This window comes from Microtus ochrogaster, unplaced genomic scaffold (genome assembly GCF_000317375.1).
Source record: "Microtus ochrogaster isolate Prairie Vole_2 unplaced genomic scaffold, MicOch1.0 UNK61, whole genome shotgun sequence".
Taxonomy (NCBI): domain Eukaryota; kingdom Metazoa; phylum Chordata; class Mammalia; order Rodentia; family Cricetidae; genus Microtus; species Microtus ochrogaster.
In genome coordinates, this window is record NW_004949159.1 from 1869138 (window position 1) to 1892908 (window position 23771).

The window sequence follows — 23771 nt, forward strand, 5'->3', positions numbered from 1 at the left end:
AAGGCAAGGCAAGGCAAGGCAAGGCAAGGCAAGGCAAGGCAAGGCAAGGCAAGGCAAGGCAAGGCAAGGCAAGGCAAGGCAAGAAAAAAAAAAAAGTTGTACAAAGGCAAAGTTCGGAATAAGCTCAACAATCTAGTCCTGTTTGACAAGGCTATGTCCGACAAATTCTGTAAGGAAGTTCTCAACTGTAAACTTATTACTCAAGCTTTGCTCTCCCAGAGACTGAAGATTCGCAGTTCTTTGGCCAGGGCAGCCCTTCAGGAGTTACTTAGTAAAGGGCTTATCAAGCTGGTTTCAAAGTATAGAGCCCAAGTAATTTATATCAAAAATACAAAGGGTGGAGATGCCCAGCTGCTGGTGAAGATGCATAAAGAGGTTCAATCAGCTGTATATTTGGAAAATATAAAACGTTATTAAATAAAAAATACCGCGATATAAACTATTTGTGTTTTCTTTAAAAGAACCAACAAGAGAGAAGTTCCCTGAGTGCACCTCTCTGCTGTTTAAACTTACGTCTATACATTTGTGTATATGCACATAGGTTTAAAACTAAATCTATTTTTGATTTGTTAAATATGGTCAGTTAAATTACTTGAGAGTAGTGAAGCAAATTTCACTGTCTGTATTTGATTTCCTCACAGAATTGTTCAAATCAAATCAAATGATCTTATGGTTATTAGATTTAATTTAATTCTATTATAACTTCTCCTTGGTAGAAAGCAGGGTTTCATGTTTCTTGACCTGAATTCCTGTACGTTGAGATTTAATTACTTTTATTTGGCACTTTCTTCCTTATAGTAGTAGGATATGCAGTGATCTCTAATTTGATGATTTATTGCAAATTTGAAGAAATGTCTTAACCAGCAAATGAGGTTTGACGTCCGGTTGTTGTGTGGACTAGCACAGCTCGAGCAGAAAGAAACCCTAATTCCAAACCTTGTCTTGTATTTAATAACCAATAAAATGATAGGTTGTGAATGAAACATAGTAAAAGTCAGCAAGTTCTCTGAATAGCAGTAGTTTTATCTCCTGAAATATCCACCCATCCCAAGTTTAAAACAACAAGTTTAATATTGTGAACTCTTTTGGGTGGATATATATATATTTGTTTAATTTTGAGACAGGGCATAGTACATGCTGGACTTGAAATCATGATAGTTCTCTTGCCTAAGCATCCTAAACATGGAAATTAAAATTTTAAGAAATCACCCTTGCCTTAATTCTTCACAGTTCTCTTAGTAAAAATAACTTTACTAGTTTGTAATGAATAAATATACAGAAAATACAGAAATATCAAGAAGTATTAACTTGAGGAAAGACAAGAACAGGACAATATACTTGTGACTTAATCAAATCAAGGTGATTCAATAAAAATGAAAATAAAACAACATTGATTACATGAGGCATTCAATCACAGATGTTCATAAACTCACAGAAATAATATGTTAGCTAAGATGACCCACAAGGAGGAACAAATATAATGGCTATCCTGTCTCATATGCAGAGTCTAGGTTTCAATGCTTATATGTGTGGATATGTGGATATAGGGGTGTGGATATGTGGATATAAGGGTGTGGCTATGTGGATATAAGGGTGTGGATATGTGGATATAAGGGTGTGGATATGTGGATATAAGTGTGGACAGAGGATATGAGGTTAGAACCGTATCCGAGACACAAGAGAAAGAGATGTCTAAAAAGATGGAGAGGGTAATGGGACACATGTCACATGAGCAACATGGGGGCTACTGTAGGAAGAAAGCTACAGGGAAATCAGAAGGATGATGAGGCAGAAGAGATGATAGGAGACTGGACAAAAATAAATGTTTTGATACGCCATAATGAAAGATAATATTCTGTATTGTGATTTAAAAATGCAAATACAAAAGAAATATGCTGGAGTTTAATAAATATACATATATATTTAATTTCAAAAAGTGTTTAGGATACAGGGGTTCTTTATAATCTTTGTAATTGCAATTCATTATGATAAAGGAGCTTTTCTTGTGATAGAAATTTATGAAATACGTGAAACTGGTTTGCTTTTATTGTTTATTATTTCCCTATGAAATCCTTTTAACAACAACAACAAAAAGACCTCTAGATATTTTAAACCCGTTTTTAGAATCCCATGCATACATTTTTAACACTTTTCAAAGGGAATATGTAAACTGTGATTCTCCCTCTGAGCAGTGAAATTAATGATTAGCAGGCTGCATTTCAACAGACCATTTACCTTCCGTTGTCATAAATATTAGCTGTCTGACAGGACCCGATTAACAGGTCCCCAGGAGACTAATTGCTGGAAAGCCTTCCAGAGGCTTTTACAACCAGAATCATAAAAAGAAAGAACGGAGAGCACTGGCTAGCTCCTGACAGCCTGTGAAGGAACTTCACATTTCAGGCTCTTGAGAGCTGGGCTGTGGTAGCACTCTCCTGACAGATCAGTTTACCTCTTAGTTGTCATACAAAGAGGGAGAGTTGTAAGCTGTCAAACACATCAGGGAGAGAGAGGGATTGCTAGAGCCTTGCCGTGTAGTCGGGGGCATCCTGTCTATTGGGTTTTGTGAAATAGTTATGTTAACATGTTGGAGAATACAGCAGCGATTGACTTCCTACTTTTAAGGGGTATTTCTTCCAAGTTATTCCACTTCCGGCAGGGCAAAATTAAGCTATATATTGTCTCTTGTTCTCTAGAATATTAAAGAATGTAGCAACTTTGGATTTGAAAAAAGATACAACTTTTATAGTGCCAATTATTTCCCATTGCTTCTTTCTCCATAGAGACCATTGAGCGAGAGCTCTGCGTCTCCTTTTGTTGTCTGTTGTGAGCAGTCATTCATTCTCTCTCTTAGAAGTCATTTCCTTCCCACTGAGATGTATTGGAACCGTGTAAAATTTCATAAAACAGTTTCCGGAATTTGTCGTTTTTACTCTCTTTGTGTCTTTAGTTATGCTAATATGCCAGTTATTGGATGAAAATCATGACAGAAAACATTCATTTTCTGTTGCCTTCAATTCTGTGAATCTCTGAATAGTTTCCCGACACATCTCAAGTGCATCTAATTTCCGTATCCCTGTTTGTACTCTCAGGATGATGTAATCCACGTTTGGGATATGTGCTTGAACTTATTTACTTACTGGTTATTTGAGACAGCATTACACTGTGTGACTCTGGCTAGCACAATGCTCCTGAATAGTTAGGACTTGAAGCTATGAATCTTCAAGTTGTACCAAAATTTTTGAATTTTACTTTAAACTCTAAAGCTCAGGTGCTCAAGAAATACATTTTCAAAGCCACATTTACACTTATAAGAAAGCTATTAGACTATTATCATATATACATATAATTCCTATCTAATGGCCTACTTATTCTTATATTTGAAGTTGGATTTCATTCCTGCATCAACTCAGTCATAAACTGTTGGTTGAATAGATTATGGTTTAATTTCTTTATTAAGATAGTATATCAAAAAGGAATGAGTTGCTGTAATGACATTTTCCCATAGATTAGAGGGTGAAGAGCTGATACAACTTCAACAAAACTTCAGCTGATAAACTAAAAGTGGGACACAACACCACCGTCACCATCAGTAGATCTCATTCATAAACTGCAGGATTCAGTTTAACTAATACTAAAATTATATCTATCATAATAAATAAAATACTAATAAATTTAATCAATATGTTAGTATATTCAATTGAATGGATTTTGTATTTACTTTGAAATATGAAATATGGAAACAGCACGATATTTGTATTTTCTTTTAAAAGTGTAAATGGTCAATAAGGATAAAAATAAGCTATTATTTATACTACAAGGGACATCTATTGATAGATACCTTCCCAGTTTTATTTTTCATAATAGTTTTGTATTTTCTCCTCCTGGGAACTTCGTGTGTGGACTTTAAACATATTTAGATTTGAATTTAAAAATTATTCTCACATTTAAAAGCTCATGTGGCAAGCAAGAGTCAGCTTTTGTTTAGCATTTGCCATAATGTGACAGGCAGAGAATTAATAGGAGATCATGATTTCATCTAGTCTTGGTGCGGTGTTCCCTGTAATTCCTTCCTCTTCCAAGAAAGCAGTGGTAAGAGTCCCATCCCAAGAGCACTGTGCCATTGTGTACAAATGAAAGACACAGCCTGCAGTAATGTCTAGAATATATTATATCCTTGAAATATGGCACAAGATTTTATTATTGCTAGTTTTCATGTGTGCATGTGGAGGCAATAAGATTATATCAGTAGTCCTATTAGATGGTTTTACACAGTTATTTACTGAGGTGAGGTCTTTTACATAACCAGACTTTGCTCTGTTCAGCCTGTCTAGCAAGGCAACTGAACCTTATGGATCCAGTCCTCCTGAGCTCAGTAGGACTGCCAGGATGCCGCTGCCTTTATGTGGATGCTGAGGATCCACACTCCAATCTCGAGTCTTGTATTATCTTACCAGTTTTTGATTAATTATTTTCATTTTGTTTATTGGTATTTTCTCTACTTGTATCCATGTACCAAGTGTGTAGGGTGCCCATGGAGACCAGATGGGTGTGACCAGAAAATTACAGTCTCTACACGACTGGAGTTACAGACATTAAGAGCTGGATGTGGGTGCTGGAAATTGAACCCAGATCCTCTAGAGTAGTGGTTCTCAACCTTCTTAATGCTGGGATCCTTTAATATAGGTCCTTGTATTGCAATGACCCCCCCAACCATAAAATTATTTCATTGCTATTTCATAACTGTAATTTTGCTTCTGTTATAAATTATAATGTAAATATATGAGATGCAGAATATCTGATATTGAGCCACAGGTTGAGAAATGCTGCCCTAAATAAAAGAAGAGCTCTGGACTCTTAACCATTCTGCCATTCCTTCAGCACTAGCAGACCTGAACGTTTACTTTTTTTGAGGAGGGTTTTTTTTTTCTGTCTGTCTGTCTTTCTCTGTCTCTGTCTCTCTTTTTAGCTCCTTCTTTCCCTTTTTGAGACAGGTTATTGTGTATCTCAAGCTAACTTTGAAACCACCGTCTAGCTGAACATTACGTTAAATTCCCAAACCTCATGTTTCCACCTCCCCAGTTTACTGTTGTCCTTCATTACCCCAACATCCCCAGTTTCTTATTAATTCACCACAAAGTGTTAGTGAGCTCTGCACTGGGAAGACCAATTGCAAGGTTAGTGTTGAAGGTTTAAATGAAGCATGTTTAGAAATGCTTAAAGTAATGCCCAATTTAAGAAATTTTTCTTTCCTCCTGAGAGTAGTCTGGATTCAACTATTAAAAAGAAAGAACAATCAGTTAAAAGAAAATATAGAAATTTAAAATAAAAGGTTTATATGCCATGGGAGCCTTTTGAAAACAAGACCTAGATGAAGGTTAATATTCAGGGGGATGCCTATATATCTGTCTTTGGATTCACCTTCTTATTTAGCTTCTCTAGGATTGCAAATTATAAGCTCACTGTCCTTTAATTATGGCTAGAAACCAAATATGAGTGAGTACATCCCATGTTCCTCTTTTTGGGTCTGGCTTACCTCACTCAGGATAGTGTTTTCTATTTCCATCCATTTGTATGCAAACTTCAAGAAGTTCTTGTTTTTTACTGCTGAGTAGTACTCTAATATGTATATATTCCATACTTTCTTCATCCGTTCTTCTACTGAAGGGCATCTAGGTTGTTTCCAGGTTCTGGCTATTACAAACAATGCTGCTATGAACATAGTTGAGCATATACTTTTGTTGTATGATAGGGCCTCTCTTGGGTATATTCCCAAGAGTGGTATTGCTGGGTCCAGGGGTAGGTTGATCCCGAATTTCCTGAGGAACCGCCACACTGCTTTCCAGAGTGGTTGCACAAGTTTGCATTCCCACCAGCAATGGATGAGTGTACCCCTTTCTCCACACCCTCTCCAGAGACAGAGACCCAAATTGGAGCACCGGACAGAAATCTCAAGGTCCAAATCAGGAGCAGAAGGAGGGGGAGCACAAGCAAGGAACTCAGGACCGCGAGGGGTACACCCACATTCTGAGACAATGGGGATGTTCTTTCGGGAATTCACCAAGGCCAGCTGGCCCGAGTCTGAAAAAGCATGGGATAAAACCGGACTTGCTGAACATAGCGGACAATGAGGACTACAGAGAACTCAAGAACAAGGGCAATGGGTTTTTGACCCTACTGCACGTGCTGGCTTTGGGGGGGCCTGGGCGGTTTGGATGCTCAACTCACTAAACCTGGATGGAGGTGGGCGGTCCTTGGACTTCCCACAGGTCAGGGAACCCTGATGGCTCTTCAAGCTGATGAGGGAGAGGGACTTAATCGGGGGAGGGGGAGGGAAATGGGAGGCGGTGGCGGGGAGGAGGCAGAAATCCTCAATAAATAAATAAATTAAAAAAAAGAAAACTAATAAATGAAAGTAAGCACCTAGAAAAAAAAAAAGAAAGAAAGAAAACAAGACCTAGATGATGCTTGGAAATCCGTGTGTTCTTTATGCTTGGTGTGATTTAAAACATAGATCAGCCCAGACATGTTTGGGTGGGCTAAGATTGTTAATGGTGACTGGTGTTTGAGGGGAACTACCAAGCATACTTTCACAGGTGCTCTCCTTCTTAAACAAGTATGTTTATTTGTATCTGTACTTTGGGATATCCCTTCCTTGCAAGATATAAGGAGGAGGCTCCTTAGTGAGCAAGACACAAACACGGAAGTTGCATGAGGAAAAATGAGCCAGGCCTCACTAATTCTGTTTTCTCAAATGTCATTGGGACAGATTTCCTTAAATTAGTGAGTCCTGAGGCCTATCACAAATGTCAGTTATTATGGTAATTGTCTTCATATTGCATTCTAAGGACAATAAGTAGTTTTCCAAATGTTCTTAGCAACGATGTGAGATTCTCATTATGCTTTTAGGTAGATAATTTGAATGTTGGCTAGGTTAAACAGTTTACCTCAGGTTAGAGGGCAGTCAGGCATAGCATAGGTTTCTGGCTTAACCCTTGTTCCTGACAGGTCCCAGGATTTTGGTAATGAATTGCATCATGGTTTAATATTTATGTTTAACTAAAATATCTGCTTTTTAAAGTTCATCTTTAATTTAATATAAAATGGTTTTTTGCTTGTTAATTTGTTCATCCTTACATCATTGTGTAGTGATATCCATTTCACCTTTATTCAATCTACAATAGGGAAAACACAAACAAACAACATAAAGGAGTCCTAGTGATCTGTGACCTTAATCACATCTCTTAAAATGTCTTAAATGATTGCTAATGTAAATACTTGTAATGTAAATTCAGTTTTAATAGTTAAACATTATGTACACTTAGGATGATTCACTCTCTTTTTCCCACACCATGGCAATGAAATGCTGCTTATTAAGCTATTAAAAGCTATAATATTCCTAAACTGTGATTCATAAATATTACACATCACATTCTGAAAGAAAGTCACCCAAGAGTTGGTTCAGCATCTCAGAAATTCCGCAAGGCTGTTTACTCAGTTCAAGATGGAATAGTATCTGACAAAGGGAGTGGTCCCTTGAGTGCAATAACAAACTCTGACCAAACTGCACAGCACAGAGAATGAAAACAAGGTATGTGATACATTGCTGCTGACAAGCTGGTGACACCAAACTGCATTCCTTAAAAAACTGAAAGTTCCGTGAGGGAAATATTCACTGGAACAGCTTACCTGAGCTAATGGAAGCTCACTGACTCCAGACTGACAGCTGGTGAGCCAGCAAGGGGACAAACAAGGCCCTCTGAATGTGAGTGACAGTCAGATGGCTGGGCCAGTCTGTGGGGTCACTGGCAATGGGACCAGGTTTTATCCCTACTGCTTGTATTGGATTTTTAGAGCCCATTCTCTCTGGAGGGATACCTTCCTTAGCCTGGATATAAGGTGGAGAGCCTTGGTCAGGTCTCAGACTGATATGCCACACTTTATTGTCTCCTCATGGAAAGTCTTACCCTCTGAGGAGTAGATGGGGGTCCAGTGGGGGAAGGTGGAGGGAGCAGAAGGAGTAAGGGAGGAGGAACTGGGATTAGCATGTAAAATTAGAAAAGTGAAAGTACATTCAAGGTCATTGCCATGCTTGATAAGTTAACATCTTTGTCAACCACTGGAAACTGTTTATAAGCAACAGTGTTGAAAACCATCAGCGACCTTTCTTGAAGGTATGATGTTTTAATACAGATAGGCTTAGGACTAAATTAATTTTAAAGAAAATTATTAGTTTAAATGAATTCTCATTTCCCTAACATCATCACAAATCTCAAATGCAAAAAAAAAAAATGCAACTAAGATTGGAGAGTATGATTTCCTGGTCTTTCCTTAGCTTCCGACAAGGATTGAGGTGATCAGACCTCAAAGTTACTGTACTGCTTGGTGTACATATCTCAGTCCTTAAATCCCATAGAAATACATTTTGCAAGTCTATCCTTAATATTTAAAACTATTTTATTTTCATCATAGAATTTCCATGGGGCTGATTGATTACAGAAATGATAATTTTTAATTCCATTTTTATTGAGTTCCAATAGGGTAGGGACAGTTTTTGAACTGATCACAACAGATTTGTGAGAAACATGAATAAACAGCCTTTTATTTGTGTCACTTTCCTTCACATGATGTATTTCTTCTGCTCGTCTTTTAAAACTGAGGATAGGAGCTTACAACTCAAATACATGTTAAGAATAATAGACAGATACTGCCTCCTTTCCCTGATCTTTCTCAGGTGGAGAAGAAACTCGGCTTTCTAGTTCTTGCAGTGTATTCAGGTTAAATTTATGGTTTCTTTTGGCGCCTCTGTTTGATCATGGACGTCCACACTGATCCTACCAGACAATAGGCCTTGAGTGAATGACTCATTACTTGTTCTGAGATTTACGGTTGAGATTGAACAAAAAATATATAGTATAATATGTATATGATAGATACTATATGTGCATAGTGTGTAAATATGTGTATTTATGTGTGTGATAGCAAAAGAGAAATGGAGAAGGCAATGGAGAGAGGAAAGGAAAAAAGAATTAGAGAAAGGAAGGAAAAGTGGGGAGGGAAAAATGATAGAGAATAGAGAGAAAAGAGGAGATAGAGAGAGGTCAATTTGTTTACTTATGGATGAATTCTTAGATGAATTACTGTTAACACATTTAATAAAATATTAAGAATTTTACTAAAACCAAAGGTATCCAAATATAATAAGACAAAAATCTGTGGTATTGTTTTGTTTTGTTTTGGTTTGGTTTGGTGTTTAGTTTTTGTTTTTTGATGGCAAGGTGTGTAACAGCTGTGTAACAGTAATAGCTATCCAGGAATTCAGTATGTAGACTATACTGGCCTCGAACTCATAGATACGTCTGACTGTGGCCCCTGAGTGCGAAGATTAAAAGTGTGCCCCACCGCTGCCCAACCTGTGATATCATTTTACATATGATTTTTAAGACTGAGAAATTAGCTTGTGAGATGTATGATAGAAAATTATCACTAAAATAGGCATGTAGAAAGAATGCAAAGAAAGGACAAGTTAGAAGTAACAACACAGGTTCAGTTTTCCTTCCTAATCTCTGGCTAGGTAATTAACACTGTGTACTGGGTTCATCCTACGGAGATGCCCTTTACATTCCCTCAGCTGAGCTTTGAGTATCTTTTTCTTTAAGTGTAACTTACAAATGTGTTTCTTGAACTCTTTCATATTAAAAAAAATAGTCACAGTTCTGTCATTACATGAAGATTTTACTAGGCTTCTACTGAAACTACATTTGTTTATACTTTCTCCACTTCAGGCAATTTGGAGTTGGCCATTATCACTGAATAGTGTTACCCATCATAGACATATTTCTAGTTAATGACTGTAAACATAAAAGCACTGCTTTGTGCTTTGATCTTAAGTAGCATTCCAAATCTCTTGCTACACTGACATACAGGTCAAACATGTTCATAATACATCAGTCAGTTTGATGATACAAAGTTGAAATATCACACTGTTTGTCCTGACTCTGGACATTTAGGTTGACAGTGCTTTACGATAAAATCTATGACAATAAAATAATACCCCAGTGTCTTCATTACACAAAACAATGGCCACCACCTGCGTGAGACTTCTAAGTAACAGAAATGTGCCTAGTATGATTAAGAATTTGCATGTTTAAAATTTAATTATACTGAGTTTATATATCATTGATTATCAAGTTCAAAACATCTCCACTGGTGGGTGGAATAACACAGGTTAGAAGGTAGTCCCCTCTGATTGGTATGATCTAGTTAATTCATGAGCCTGCATGCTTTAGGTTGATGCCAAATTTATTCTTTATTACTTGGCCTGGTTTTTCCATTGATCCCTACTTGGTGTTTGAAGATCTGATTGCTGTCATGAGGGCAGTTTCGTAGACCTGGCAGAATCTCAGCTTAGACAGTATAAAGGATTTTTGTACTTCAATCCAAATAGATGCATACTTGCTAACCCTGTGTGAGCTGGTAGCCATAGACAAGATACCCAATATCTTTAAACATTATGTTCATCATTTATCAAATTAGTATGATACATTTGATTTCATTGTATAATTAGAATTAAATTAATTAAATTAAAACTGAAATAATTAAATACCTTTAAAGAGCTTCACATAGTATCTAACACTGTTGGCAATAACTAAATGGTAGATACTCTGGACATTATTTATAAATAGGGTATTTTTTACAATATTGAAATAGGTTTTTACTTTATTCTGATGTTAAAAAAATCTGATAGACAATACAGTTTTCTGCACACAGAAGATTTTTTTGGTTTAACTCCATATTTGCAATATTTTTAAAACATATTTTGAAAGATTTGAGAGTAACTATGTTAAAAAAATATTAAATTATTATATTTTGTTAGCAATCTTGTTTAATTTTATACTACTTCCTATTTATTAAGAGAGGGTTTATCTTAGTAGAAAAAACATGTCTTCAGCTAACGATACTGCTCATGACTATATTCTATTTAAATTTAAATGACACATTGATTAGAAAACTAGCTTCAATTTAAGTTTAATCCAAGTTTAAATCATTTTAAAGTGGTCAAAGGATGTTCTCATCACGTATACTCATTAGGTGTATGTTACTGAACAGTCAGGGAAATCAGAGCTTAATTAATCTGCCTAAATGTCTTGGATAGCTGGACTTTCCACAGGTAATAATTTGAGAGATTACCCTATGATTCATTTTTATGTGTATAATATTAGCACCAATCATATTCTAGAATGTTCCTGTCTTTACACATTTGCTGCTGTTTTCATTCATGTATAGTTCATGGTAGATAGATAGATAGATAGATAGATAGATAGATAGATAGATAGATAGATAGATAGATAGATAGATTTATTAGTGGGATAAATTATCAGTGTACATATATAAATAAAGAATTTATTAGTTTATGGATTATTTACTTTAAAAATATATTCTACTTTATTGGTCAACTTATGACATATTTTAAAAATCATCCCTTAATGATTGCTTGCCTTAAGAAAATGAGCGCTGTTATATTCTACAGTGGTTAGATATTTATTCAGAATTTTTGTATCTCATGAAGATTTTACTTTTGATTATCTACTCACTCATGGTACAAAAGTATTAAGATTTTAATGAAAAATATATCTCTGTTAGATATCATCTCATCACTGTAACAAAACATCTGAGATTTAATTTTTTAATTTTTAAATATTTTTAGTTCTGATGTCATAGTATTTTTAAAAAATAATTTTCTCATCTTTGAGCTTTAAATATAACTACCTGTTTCCCTTTCCCTTTCTTTTCCTCCCTTCAAACGTTCCCATATACCCCTACCCTTCCTAATCATTTTTCAAATTCATGGACTCTTTTACATTAGTTTTTATGTAAGTGTACATGTATGTGAATCTGTAAATATCTATACTCTTCAACACATAAAAACACAAACTTCTCAGTCTGTATAATATCCAAAGCTATGAGCCCCATGTGTCTGTTTACAAAGAGCAACCTTCTGTCCTAGCATCAGCTTGTATTGGCCCCTTTGGCCAACAACTTAAAGGAATGTATCCCAGTCCTGGCATTGAAATCCATGCCTGATTACAAAATCCATAGCCAGTTAATACTCCATATCCTCCATCACTAGTAGTCCTCACTGGGGTCACCTTCAAAGAGTCCAGGAAGATTGCACTGTAACAGATTTCTACACCAACCCCCCAATACTCCCCAATCCCAGCTATCTCTCCTAGCATTCTCTTTCTCCCTCCCCAATCCTTCCTGCTCTCATCCCCACCCACCTCATTCAACTCATAAAATCTATTATATTTTCCTTTCTATGGGATATCCATGCATCCTTGCTAGAGTCCTTCTCTTTATCTAACTCTCCGGGATGATAGCTTGAAGATTGATTATCATTTATCAGGGGGTTTATATCTACTTATAAGTGAATACATAGCATATTTATCTTTTTGGGTCTTTGTTACCTCATTCGGGATTTTTTTTTCTAATTGCATCCATTTGCCTGCAATTTTCATGATGTCATTATTTCTAGCAATGGAGTAACACTCCATTGTGTAAATATACCACATTTTCTTTATCCATTATTCATGGAGATATATCTGGGTTGCTTCCAGTTTCTATCTAGTATGAATAAAGCCATAATGAACATAATTTAGCAAGTGTCCTTTTAGTAAAATGGAACGTCCTTTGGATATATGTCTAAGAGTGATATAGTTGGATTATGAAGTAGACCGATTCCCAATTTCATGAGGAACTGCCATATTCATTTCCATGGTGGCCCTACAAGTTTGTACTCCTGACAGCAAAGGAGAAGTGTTCCTCTTGCTTCACATCCTCTCCAGCATTAGCTGTCACTTGTGTTTTTGATCCTAACCTTTCTGACAGGCACAAGATGGAATCTAAAAGTAGTTTTATATGCATTTCCATGATGTCTAAGACGTTGAACATTTATTTTTCTTTCTCAGACATTTCAGAATCCTTTATTGGGATTCTTTGTTTAGACCTGTACTTCATTTTTACTTAGATTACATTTTTGTAAATATCTAGTATCTGAGTTCTTTATATATTTTGTATATTAGCCCGGTATTAGATGTGGAGTTAGCAAAATCTTTTTCACATTCTATAGGCTGTCATTTTGTCCTATTGACAGTGACCTTTGCCTTACAGAAGGCTTTTCAATTTCATGAGGTCCCATTTATTGATTATTGTTAGTGGCTGTGCTATCAGTGTTCTGCTCAGAAATGTTGCCTCCTGTCCTAATTTGTTCAAGACTAGCCACCATTCTCTCTTCTATAAAGTTTAGTGTGTCTGGCTTTCTCTTGAGGTCTTTGATCAACTTTTTTTTGAGTTTTGAGCAGGGTTATAAATATGGATCTATTTGCGTTCTTCTAAATACAGATACCCAGTTTGACCATCACCATCTGTTAAAGTTTTTTTTCCCAGTGTGTATTTCTGTCTTCTTTATCAAAATTAGGTGCTTGCAGGTGGATTTACTTCCTGGTCTTCAATTTTATTCCAATGACCAGCTTGTCTATTTTATTTCAATACCATGTGATTATCATTAGCACATCTCTGTTGTCCAATGTGCAATCAGGGATGGTGACACCTAGCAGTTCTTTTATTTTTCAGAATTTTTTAGCTATTCTGTTTTTGTTTTTGTTGTTGTTAGTTTGTTTTTTTTCCATATGAATCTGAGTATTGTACTTCAAGGTCAATATAATTGTGTTGGAATTTTAGTGGTGGTTATGTTTAATTTGAAGATTGGTAGGATGACTATTTTTACTATTAATTCTTCCCATTCATGAGCATGAGAAAAATTTTAATTTTCTGAAATTTGTTTTTAAATTTCCTTTTGAAAAAGCAAAGCTTTTATCATACAAGTCTTTCTCTTGCTTGGTTAGAGTTACCCCAAGCTACTTGATATTATTTGTGACTATTGGAAAGGGCTTGTTTCCTGATTTCTTTCTCAATTTGCTTCTCATTTGATTATAGGAGATGTACAGACGCTTTAAAGTTATCCTTTATCAAGCTACTTTGTTTGAAAGTGTTCAAAGGATTTTTCCCCTTACACTGTTCCTACTATTCCTTCCAATTATATTCCTTTTCAACAGTTCTCATTTCTGTCAATTCCTGGAAAACAAAATTTTCTTAGAAAATGTTTATGTATTACTATATATCTATCTATATCTATATATCTTTTTCATCAAAGTATTATCTATTAGCTCATTTTTTTCTTCCCAAATCCTGTAATACTTGAATCATACTCTCATGAACACTGAAAGTATCATATGTCAGGGACTGATTTACTGATGAATAATGACTTTCCCTCTTGAGATATCCAATAACTTTTCAGGTATGTGTAAGGTTTCATATGCCCTCCTTTCATTCTTGGAGGAACTTTGGCTGGCTTGATCTGGTGTTGGTCTTGTGATCTTGTACAAGCAGTCAGAATTGCTGTCAGTTCTTGTGTGTGCACTGGCTCTATAACTACTCACACAGTGACAACATTAAATGGGCTCAGTGTTTTTTTTTTTTCTTTCTTTCCGAATACAAGAAACTTGGAAGAAGAAGAGGTGGGAAGTGTAGCTAGCTGGAATGGTAGGGAAGAGTGGGGGCAGTTTTGAATAAAACATATTGTAGATCTGGATAGAGCTTTCAAGCAATAAATAAAAATGTCATGTTCCAGTAAGTTTCCCAAAGCAGCCATGCTTCTAACACATGTTTTTCTTTTTAAAAGACAAATTTTAGAAAGTTAATTTATATGAACGAATGTTTACCTACTTGCATATCTCTGCACAGTGTGTCTGCCTGGCCACACACACAGAGGCCAGAAGAAAGCTTCAGATCCCCTGGAACTGGAGTAACAGATGAATGTGAGTCACTACATGCATGCTGGGAATTAAACCTGGATTCTCTGGAAGATTAGCCAGTACTTTTGACTACTAAATCATCTCTCCAGCTTCCTAATACATCTTTATACTGCACATAATAGTCTTTCATTGCCCAAACCATGACAGTATTTTAGGACATCAAACTCATTAAGAAAACAAGTAAAAATCTTTATCTAGTAATTATTGGCAACAATTTTTGAATATCCAATACATATCTATTACTTTTTTAAATAAAAGTTACTATATAAATAAAGAACACCATACCTAATAGTTGTGAAGCCATTATTGCTACTAGGTACTCTCTTCGGACTATCCCATTTCATCCTCCGTAATGTCAGGGAAGTGAATGATTTGAAGTTAAAGAAGTTAAGAAAACTGGATAGCAAGGTAGGTATGTGACTGTGGTAAGATTCCAACTTAAATCTTCCTGAGGAACTCAACTTTCCATGTATGCAAGTAAGAATGCAGGATTATTTCAATAATTCTGGGACTCATGCTTTAGCAATAATATTTAATATATGTTTAGCATCACAGAAATCCTACCATATTTCTTTCATTACAGCACACCAAATAAGGGAAACAGAACACAGCAGGGCAGCAGTGTCCTGTGGCTCAAATGGCAATGGAACCACTGGTGGATATAAACCCTAGAAGCGTTTAGATTACATTTAAAATCTTTTTTGACAAGTTAACATATTAAGTTATATATAATTCAATTTCCACTAATAGCAATAAATACAACTAGCCTTGCAAAATATACCTGAGACATGAAGTATGTCACTTATAGCATCATATTTATATATTTTTGGTTGCTATTCCACTTGTGGAGATGAGGTAACTAATTGTGTGAAATGGAATGTGTTTTCACAAAACAACCCCTCTCTATAGCGGCAAGAAATTTTTAGGGAAAAATAAATCAGTTAAGTAAAAACATATTCAACATGATTTAAAAGACATGCCCACCCTGTTTACTCAGGGCTTAGGAAAATTATCAAAGGGTAGAAGATACTTTTGCAGCATGGAAGAATGAGTAAATTGAGAATTATGATAAAATACACATGATATAGAATAAAAATTCTTTACAAAGAGCTTCTCACCAAAAGTAGTTATTGGTTTCTTCGTTTCAGGGACTAGAGTTCTTTTTAAATTTCATATCCATTTTTATTACTCAGAGAAGTTAATTAAAATTTCCTTTGTATAAGAAAGAAATCCAAAATATTATTGAGTTCTGAATGAAACATGCTATTCAGTACACTGTAATTATTTTTGATGCATGTTGCTTCTTGAAATGATGTTCTGATTTTTTTTAACTTTTCAAAACACAGTTTTACCTTGTTTACTTTGTCTAGTAAATTATTTTTAATTTTTGACAATTTAATGAAATTAATTTAATCAGTTTCATGTTCAATGATGAAAATTTATTAAAAGAAAAATATAATATACTAAATGTTCTCAAATATGAACTAAAATATACATATGTCCTTAGGTCCTTTTTTCCTAAATGACAGGCATCAGTATAAATGGATTATGTTACCCAATGCTTATACATGCACAGGAAGCCTTGGGTGAAGGGAATCTTGTCTATTGTGCTCATTTTCATTGTGACAAAAGATATAATCAGAAATAGGCTAATAATTAGACATGATTGGGTTAATGAACTAGATATGCAATTTCATGAGGCTTCAACTATATGGCTCATAAACTTTGAAGAACTAGGATATATTAAATTAGTCCTTTACAAAAGAGTTTCCCATTGTTCCATTGCAGATATATTGCCAGGAACTCTACCATGGAGAATTGCCCTATTCATTTTAGGACTCTTGATAGCATCTATGATTTCTATTTTTGCATCAGGCTTCTTCTAAAATCTCAATTCATGAAAACAAAAAAAAATATCTTCAACAATTCTAACTGCTTTCTCAAAGACACAGCAGTGGCAAGAGGAAGAGCTAAAAGTGATGATATAGGAAATGAGGCCATACGTGCAACACTCCACTACACCGATGTTGTCTTCTGATTCCCACGCTGGCTTTCACATCAGCACATGTTGCTCTATCTTGGGTCTTGACAGTTGAACCTTCTGTTTATTTAGTAAACTTTCTCCCCTCCCGTAGTGTCTCATAAACCATATTTACCTTTCCTCAGATCACCTGGACATCTCATCTCAACTTACTATCTTGGTTCCTTTTCCTTATTTGCCCTTGAATTAAGGTAACACACAGTACAATTTATTGCATTGTTTTTAAATCTCTCTCTCTCCCTCTCTCTCCCTCTCTCTCCCTCTCTCTCTCTCTCTCTCTCTCTCTCTCTGTACTTGTCATCTATCTACCCCCCCACCTCTCTCTCTCTTTCTCTCCTCTCTCTATTGGGATGTGGTTGTATGTGTGCCAACGTACTTGTGTGGAGATCAGAGGACAACTTTAAGTGTTGTGATATGTCTCTCATGTGAGTCACAGGGATCAAACTTTTGCTTAGCTATAACCACCTTTAATTGTGTGATAGGCATCTCAAAGTCAGTATATCCAGGCTTCTCTTCTATCACTTTTTTAGTCTTCAATCTAATAACCATGAAATATATTTTTTGATTGCTCATTGAAAAGCAAATCAAACTTGAAATCTCTCTTGACACTTTCATAAGCACAATTTTCATTTCTGTAGTGAAACTGCTGAATTCAAGTAACTACACAGTTTGACTAGAAAGAAAGACATATAATCAAAGAAAAATATCATTTTGTTAATAGTAAAAAAACTGGATATGTTTATATATTATATATCCTATTACATATACTTTAGTGATTAAATACACCATACATACTCATACATAAGGTTTAATTTTTATTACATGTGTAAAGATCTTAACAATACCTCAGCCGTGGCAGAATAGTCCAATGGCCATTTCTGAAGAAACAATCTAGGTTAAAATGTTTATTTTTAAAAGGAGGTTAATGTGTATGTGTGTTATGGCTTTTTTTTTGGATCATTTATGTGACTGCATTCTTGCTGGCAGAATCAATAACAGACACATGGAACCACAGGAAAAATAGGATGAACATACTATACATCTCGAGTTTTCTGTTTTTTTAATAGAGCTATCAATAGCCAGATAGTGCTTTACCCCAGAGACATTACTAGTATTTAAAATGGCACATGTTATAAAATAGCCAAATTCAGTCATTATAAACTCTAAAAACAATGGCAGCTGTCACTTATAAGATATAATCAATTATATTACACTTCCCCAAATTAGAGGAGAAAAACATGGCTTTCAGTAAATAAACAAGACTAAATTAAGCCCCACCCTAAGCTTTGGTAGTCTTCTTTCATAGTTTATGGGTTGTTATTTTGGATGGGAGGAGGCTCTTTACTGAGCTAAAATCTTACTCTTTTAAATCCAATAATCCATAAAGTGTCACTAAAAAACAATCTTGTGAGGTTAGGAACCCAGACAATGTGAGGCAGCTCTGTGGGTTAGCAGCTGTACACATTACATGCATCTGGGTAAGAATAAAACGTCTTTGACATGACTACACTTACTTGTGAGTCCCTAGGTATGTAAAACATAATTTAATGAGTGTTGTCTACTGCTTTTTACTTTTCACGAATTATTTGATAATTTGTCAAAAAAACTATAATATAGTTTGATTTCAAAGGTGTTCATGATCCAAAGTAAACGTTTTAATTCCTTGCCTATTCCTTTCACTTGATGCAACTATAACATTTGCTATAATTTTCCTGGCTTTTTTATATATCTCTACATTTTTTAATAAAGGAGATAGTTGGTAGCTCTCCATTGTCAGATCGTGGTGTTAAGTTTCAGCTCCTGTTATGTAGGTGAGGGTGGGTCTCTTCCCACAGCCCACATCTTTTTTGCTTTGCTCCATATTTCATTATATTTAGTCAATTTTGTTAAATGGAAGAGATTTATAGTAGTAAACCTGTGCCCTTGTTTCTTTTTGAATAAAGCATATTTTGTGTAATGGCCATCTTCTTTTCATATCCCTAAAGTCACCATTATACAATTAGGTCTCACCTGCTCAGTTCCTCCATATTTATTATGAATTTTCATCCATTATTGTCTTACTGAATTCCATTACTATTTTCATAAAGGTCAGTTAGAAATGGTGTGTGTTACTCCCTTATTCACATCAGTTTGGTTTTCATTACTCTATAAAATCTGTAAAAACAATTTTCTAGTCTTTTCTCCCATGTTGATGTTGCAGGATTGACAGTATAGGACCCTCTTTGTTAGTATGGTAGCACTGTTTTCTTCTTCACACTGTATAGTCGTGTGTGTGTGTGTGTGTGTGTGTGTGTGTGTGTGTGTAGTGAGTGGTATGTATGTGTGTGTGGTATGAGGTTTATGTGTGGTATATGGTGTGTGTGTGTGTGTGTGTGTGTGTGTGTGTGTGTGTGTGTTTACTCTGTCTGGATTCATTCACTAAAAAAAACCAATTTCCATTGTTTTCATTCAGCTAAGGTCACAGAATTACTGTGCGTAGATAGGTTTTTATTGCACCAATTTACTATGCATCATATAAAGTTGCCAAGTTGGATACTGCTCTACCACTATCTGGAGTATTTTGTCTTAACTCCTCTTTGAGTCTCCAATATCCTTTATTTGGTTGTTACCTCTTCCTTAGACATATTGCTTCAGGAAATATTCTAGTCACTTCCTGAAAAAGTCTATAAAAAGCTCAAGATTTTATGCCTGAAAAAGGCTTACTATTCTCCCATACTTGATTGACACAGTTAAGAAATTCTCGCTTTTGTCATGTCTGAAATGTTCTAGTTATGAGGTATTTTTTTATTTAGAAAATCAAAAGCATTCATTGACATCTTTCTGCCAATGTGATGTTGGACAGACATGCTATTTTGGTTTTTTTGCAAATAAACTTTTCCCTCTTTCTAAGAGACTACCGGATATTTACTTATTATATAACCCTTAAACCATGGGTTTAGCTTATATACTGAGTTCATGGTAAACCACTTAGGCTCAGGGACTCTACAGTTCACTTACCTATTCCATTTGGCGGTTATACATCTTTAACTTTGTTTTATTTTTACCTTTGAAGTACAGTCTGGCTTAGAACTTGTAATGTAGCTTATGCTTCCCTCAAACCCATATTATCTTCCTATCTATAAGATACTGTAGATATAAACCATTAGAAATCCTGTTAATTATGGTTACTCAGTTGATGATTTCAAATTTGTATTAGCTCAGTTGAAGTTTTGTTTTTTATACTTCCCAGAAGTAGGAATTCTACACTAGTTACATTTATTTCATTCTTCATTTCGCTTTTCCCATTTATACCCATTTTCCTGTTTTCTGAAGCATTTAAACACTCTTATCTTTCATCTGTGCTGTGCAACCAACAGGGGATGAAGTTATACTCTACCAGAAAGTCAGCGGCATAGTCTACTACAGGTCCAAAGATTGCCATCACTTGCAGTGTACGTCCTGGGTTGGACATCAGATAGTGATGGGGGACCCAGATTGGGTTGCTTCAGAGCTTTAAATGTAAGGATTTGAGAGGCATTAACTGCACAGTGGTTGTGATTAGATGTTAGAACACAATGATGACATCCTGTACAGGAACATCTGACAAAACTGTTAGTTTGAGGCCAGCATCTTGTATTCGAGCTACACATCTCTTACATGCTGGTGAATATGACATGGGAGCTTGTTATGAATGCATCTTATTATATTTATGTCTTTATGAGTGTGTGTGTATCCATGTGGAAGCCAGATGATAAACTTGAATATTGTTTCTCAGGTATCAGATACCATCATCTTATTATTTTTAATGACTGTCTGAGAATTCACCAAACCTAACTTCAATAACAAACCACAGGAAACTACCTCCCTTAATTTCTCCAGTATTGGGTTTGCAACTACCAGCCATCATAACCCGTTATATATTTTAAACCTAGATCCTCAGGATTAAATAAATTCAGGTCCTAATATTTACAAGGTAAAAAGATATATTACCTAGTAGTCATTTCCCCAATCACTATATTCCCCTGTACTATAACCAAGTCTGTGGCATGAATCTCTTAGCTAAACCCAATTTATGATTTGAAAGCAAAGGGATGAAGCCTGCTTCTCTAGACCTTTAAAAAAGGTGACTCCTTTGAGTTCAGTTTATAAGGTTTCAGTCTTAAATTAATGAGTGTTGTTAACTTAGTTATTTTCCTGTCAATGCCTTGCTGGGCTTCTGACACTAACACATACTGCTTAGTGTCTGCTGCTCTCTGAAATCATTGTGCACGAAGCCATGAACTACTCTCTCAAGTTTGCTGTTATTGCTTTGTTAACGCACTGATCGAAAGAAACATGGGGAGAAGGCTTATTTCATTTTCTAGCTTACAATTTATCATGGAAGGAAATCAGGGCATGGAGTTCAATTGGGAACCTAGATGTAGAACCACAGGAGGAAGGCTGCATATCAGTTTGCTCCCTAAGGCATGCTGAGCACACTTTATCATATGGCCGAGAACCACTTGCCAAGCAGTGGCACTGATCCCAGTGGACTGGGACCACACACATCAATAATTAATCAAGAAATGGCCTTACAGATCTGGCTATAGGCAATCTCATGGTGACAGTTCATCAACTGAAGCTCCCCTTTTCAGATAGCTTTAGCTCGAATCAAGTTGACAATAAAATCTAACCAGGGAAACCTCAATCCTATGCATTCCATCTTTGCAAAATCAATTCTGATTTGATGATATTACCTCGTTCCTCTGTCAGCTGACAGTGTGTTGTGGCCCTTGGACAACAGCTCTTTCAGCCTCTCAGCCTTGACCCTGGGAAACATTTTTTCTATGCAACTGGTCTTGAGATGCCACTTCGGTCTGGGTTTTCTCTTTTTAAATGGATATGAATCTTCACAAATATAGCTTCCAATGTGTAGGATTTTGCCCTTTGGACAATTTTTCTATTGTCCCAATAAAATGCAGGACATTTCTCTTCAGTGATGCTGATTTATTCAACAATTGCAAATGCTTTCTCAGCAGGAACCAGAATGTTCTCGAAAACCACTTTTACAAACAAAGTAGTCTATTATCTTTAATTTTATGTTCATTACCGTTTTCAGTCGACAGGCAGAAATATGTCATCTTGAACAAAACCTCACATAAGGGGGTCCTTTCCAAATTCTTCATAGAATCCTTGTTCCTTTATGAAACCTGTTGGCCAGCTTTGTCACTCTGCATTTCTCTCAGTTACGGTTTATCAATTCATAAGAGAATGGGCTGTTAAATATCTGCATCTGTGCCTGTAACATGCTCCAGCTATAATGGTCCCCAATACCTAACTCCTCCATATTCCAGCCACAGAATATTATCAAACACTTACAAAACAGTCAGGTTTATTAAGTTACAGTCTCAGTACATGGTGCCAGTATCTATTTTAGTTATATTTGACATTAACCAAGACATATCTTAAGTATTATGTTTTGGTCCAGCTCTCCACTCTCAGGTAGTTCTGAGGAAACTCAGAAGTTGTGTTAGTCTTCAGTGACTATGAACCTGGTAGACGGGAAAAACAAAACAAAAATTCAACAAGAGCTGATTGGTCCAACATGCCAGCATGTAGACTGTGTGTAAGAATCTCTTTAAGACAAGTTTAAAAGATCTGTATGTTGCCAATGATAACTGTTTTTATTGTTTGTACACTATTTCACTTAAGATTGTTGGCTCATTGACAAATTATTATTATTTTTCCTTTTATTGAAAATAATCTTTTTTCTCACATAATATATTTTAATTATGGTTTCCACTACATCTATGTCTCCCAGTTTCTCCCCACCTTGCCTGCTCTCAGGATCCACCAAATTTCTGTCTCATTAGAAAACAAACAGGCTTCTAAAAGACAATAATAAAATTAAATATAATAAGGGGAAACCTAATTTACCAGATTAGGACAAATCAAACAAGTAGAGGGAGTAGAGACCCCCGAAAGGCAGAAGAAACATATTTAGATGGAGATACCCACTCCTTCTCATACTCAGGAATCTCATAGAAAAACTAAACTGGCAGCCATAATATATACACAAAGGATATGGAGAGTAAAAGAGAGAAAAAAATCTTACATGAGTTTATACGTATATGTAAGAAAATATATATATATATAAACTAAAACACATTTTTTAAAAAAAGACAGGACATTATGAGACAAGGAACCTCCAAGGATGCCATTCAGTTTGTTTTCTCTTGGCTCTCTGCTGCTAGGCCTGCAGTCCACCCCTGAGTAGTTTGTTTCCCCAGTCAGAACTGATTCCTGAATAAAACTAAATTTTAATTTGCAAGTGGTTATCAGTTGGAGATTGCTTCAGGTTTAGGACTAGGGCACATGTTTATTTCTTTTAGCCCTAGGACCCTATCTGGTGCAGACCCATGTAGGCCTAAGCATGATGCCTCCGTCTCTTGAGTTCACATGTGCTTCGCTTCTGGTGATATGGAGAGTCTTGTTTCCCTCGTGTCCCCTTTCCCTTCTAGCTGCTAATATTCTTTCTCCCTTCTCTTCATGTGGGTTTATCTCTGGGTCTTTGGTTCCATTCCATTGATAAACATGCCAGTACCAAGAACTTTTTTACAACTATACCACTGTAGTACAATTTGAAATCAAAGATGGTGAGAATCAACGTGTACATGATTTGCAGCAACTGGGATGACTTTAGCAGAGCTCCCAGAATAGCGAAGAAATCAGTCAGATCGTAAGTAAAATTTATTCTGCCCCCTCCCTCCAAAGAATGTTTTAGACATGCTTGGTAATTTGTGTTTCCATAGAAGTTAAAAAAAATTCCTTTAAAGGTATGTGAAGAATTTTGTTGAAATTCTGAGGGGGATTTCACTGAAAACTGTAAATTGCTTTGG

At 35.7% G+C, this 23771-nt stretch overlaps 1 protein-coding gene and 1 pseudogene across 1 annotated transcript in view; both read left to right on the forward strand.

Annotated features, from left to right (window-relative positions):
- LOC101992275 overlaps positions 1-371 on the forward strand; it is an 863-nt pseudogene extending 492 nt beyond the window's left edge.
- Ghr (growth hormone receptor) overlaps positions 1-23771 on the forward strand; it is a 258732-nt gene that overhangs the window by 54630 nt on the left and 180331 nt on the right. The window lies entirely within an intron of this gene.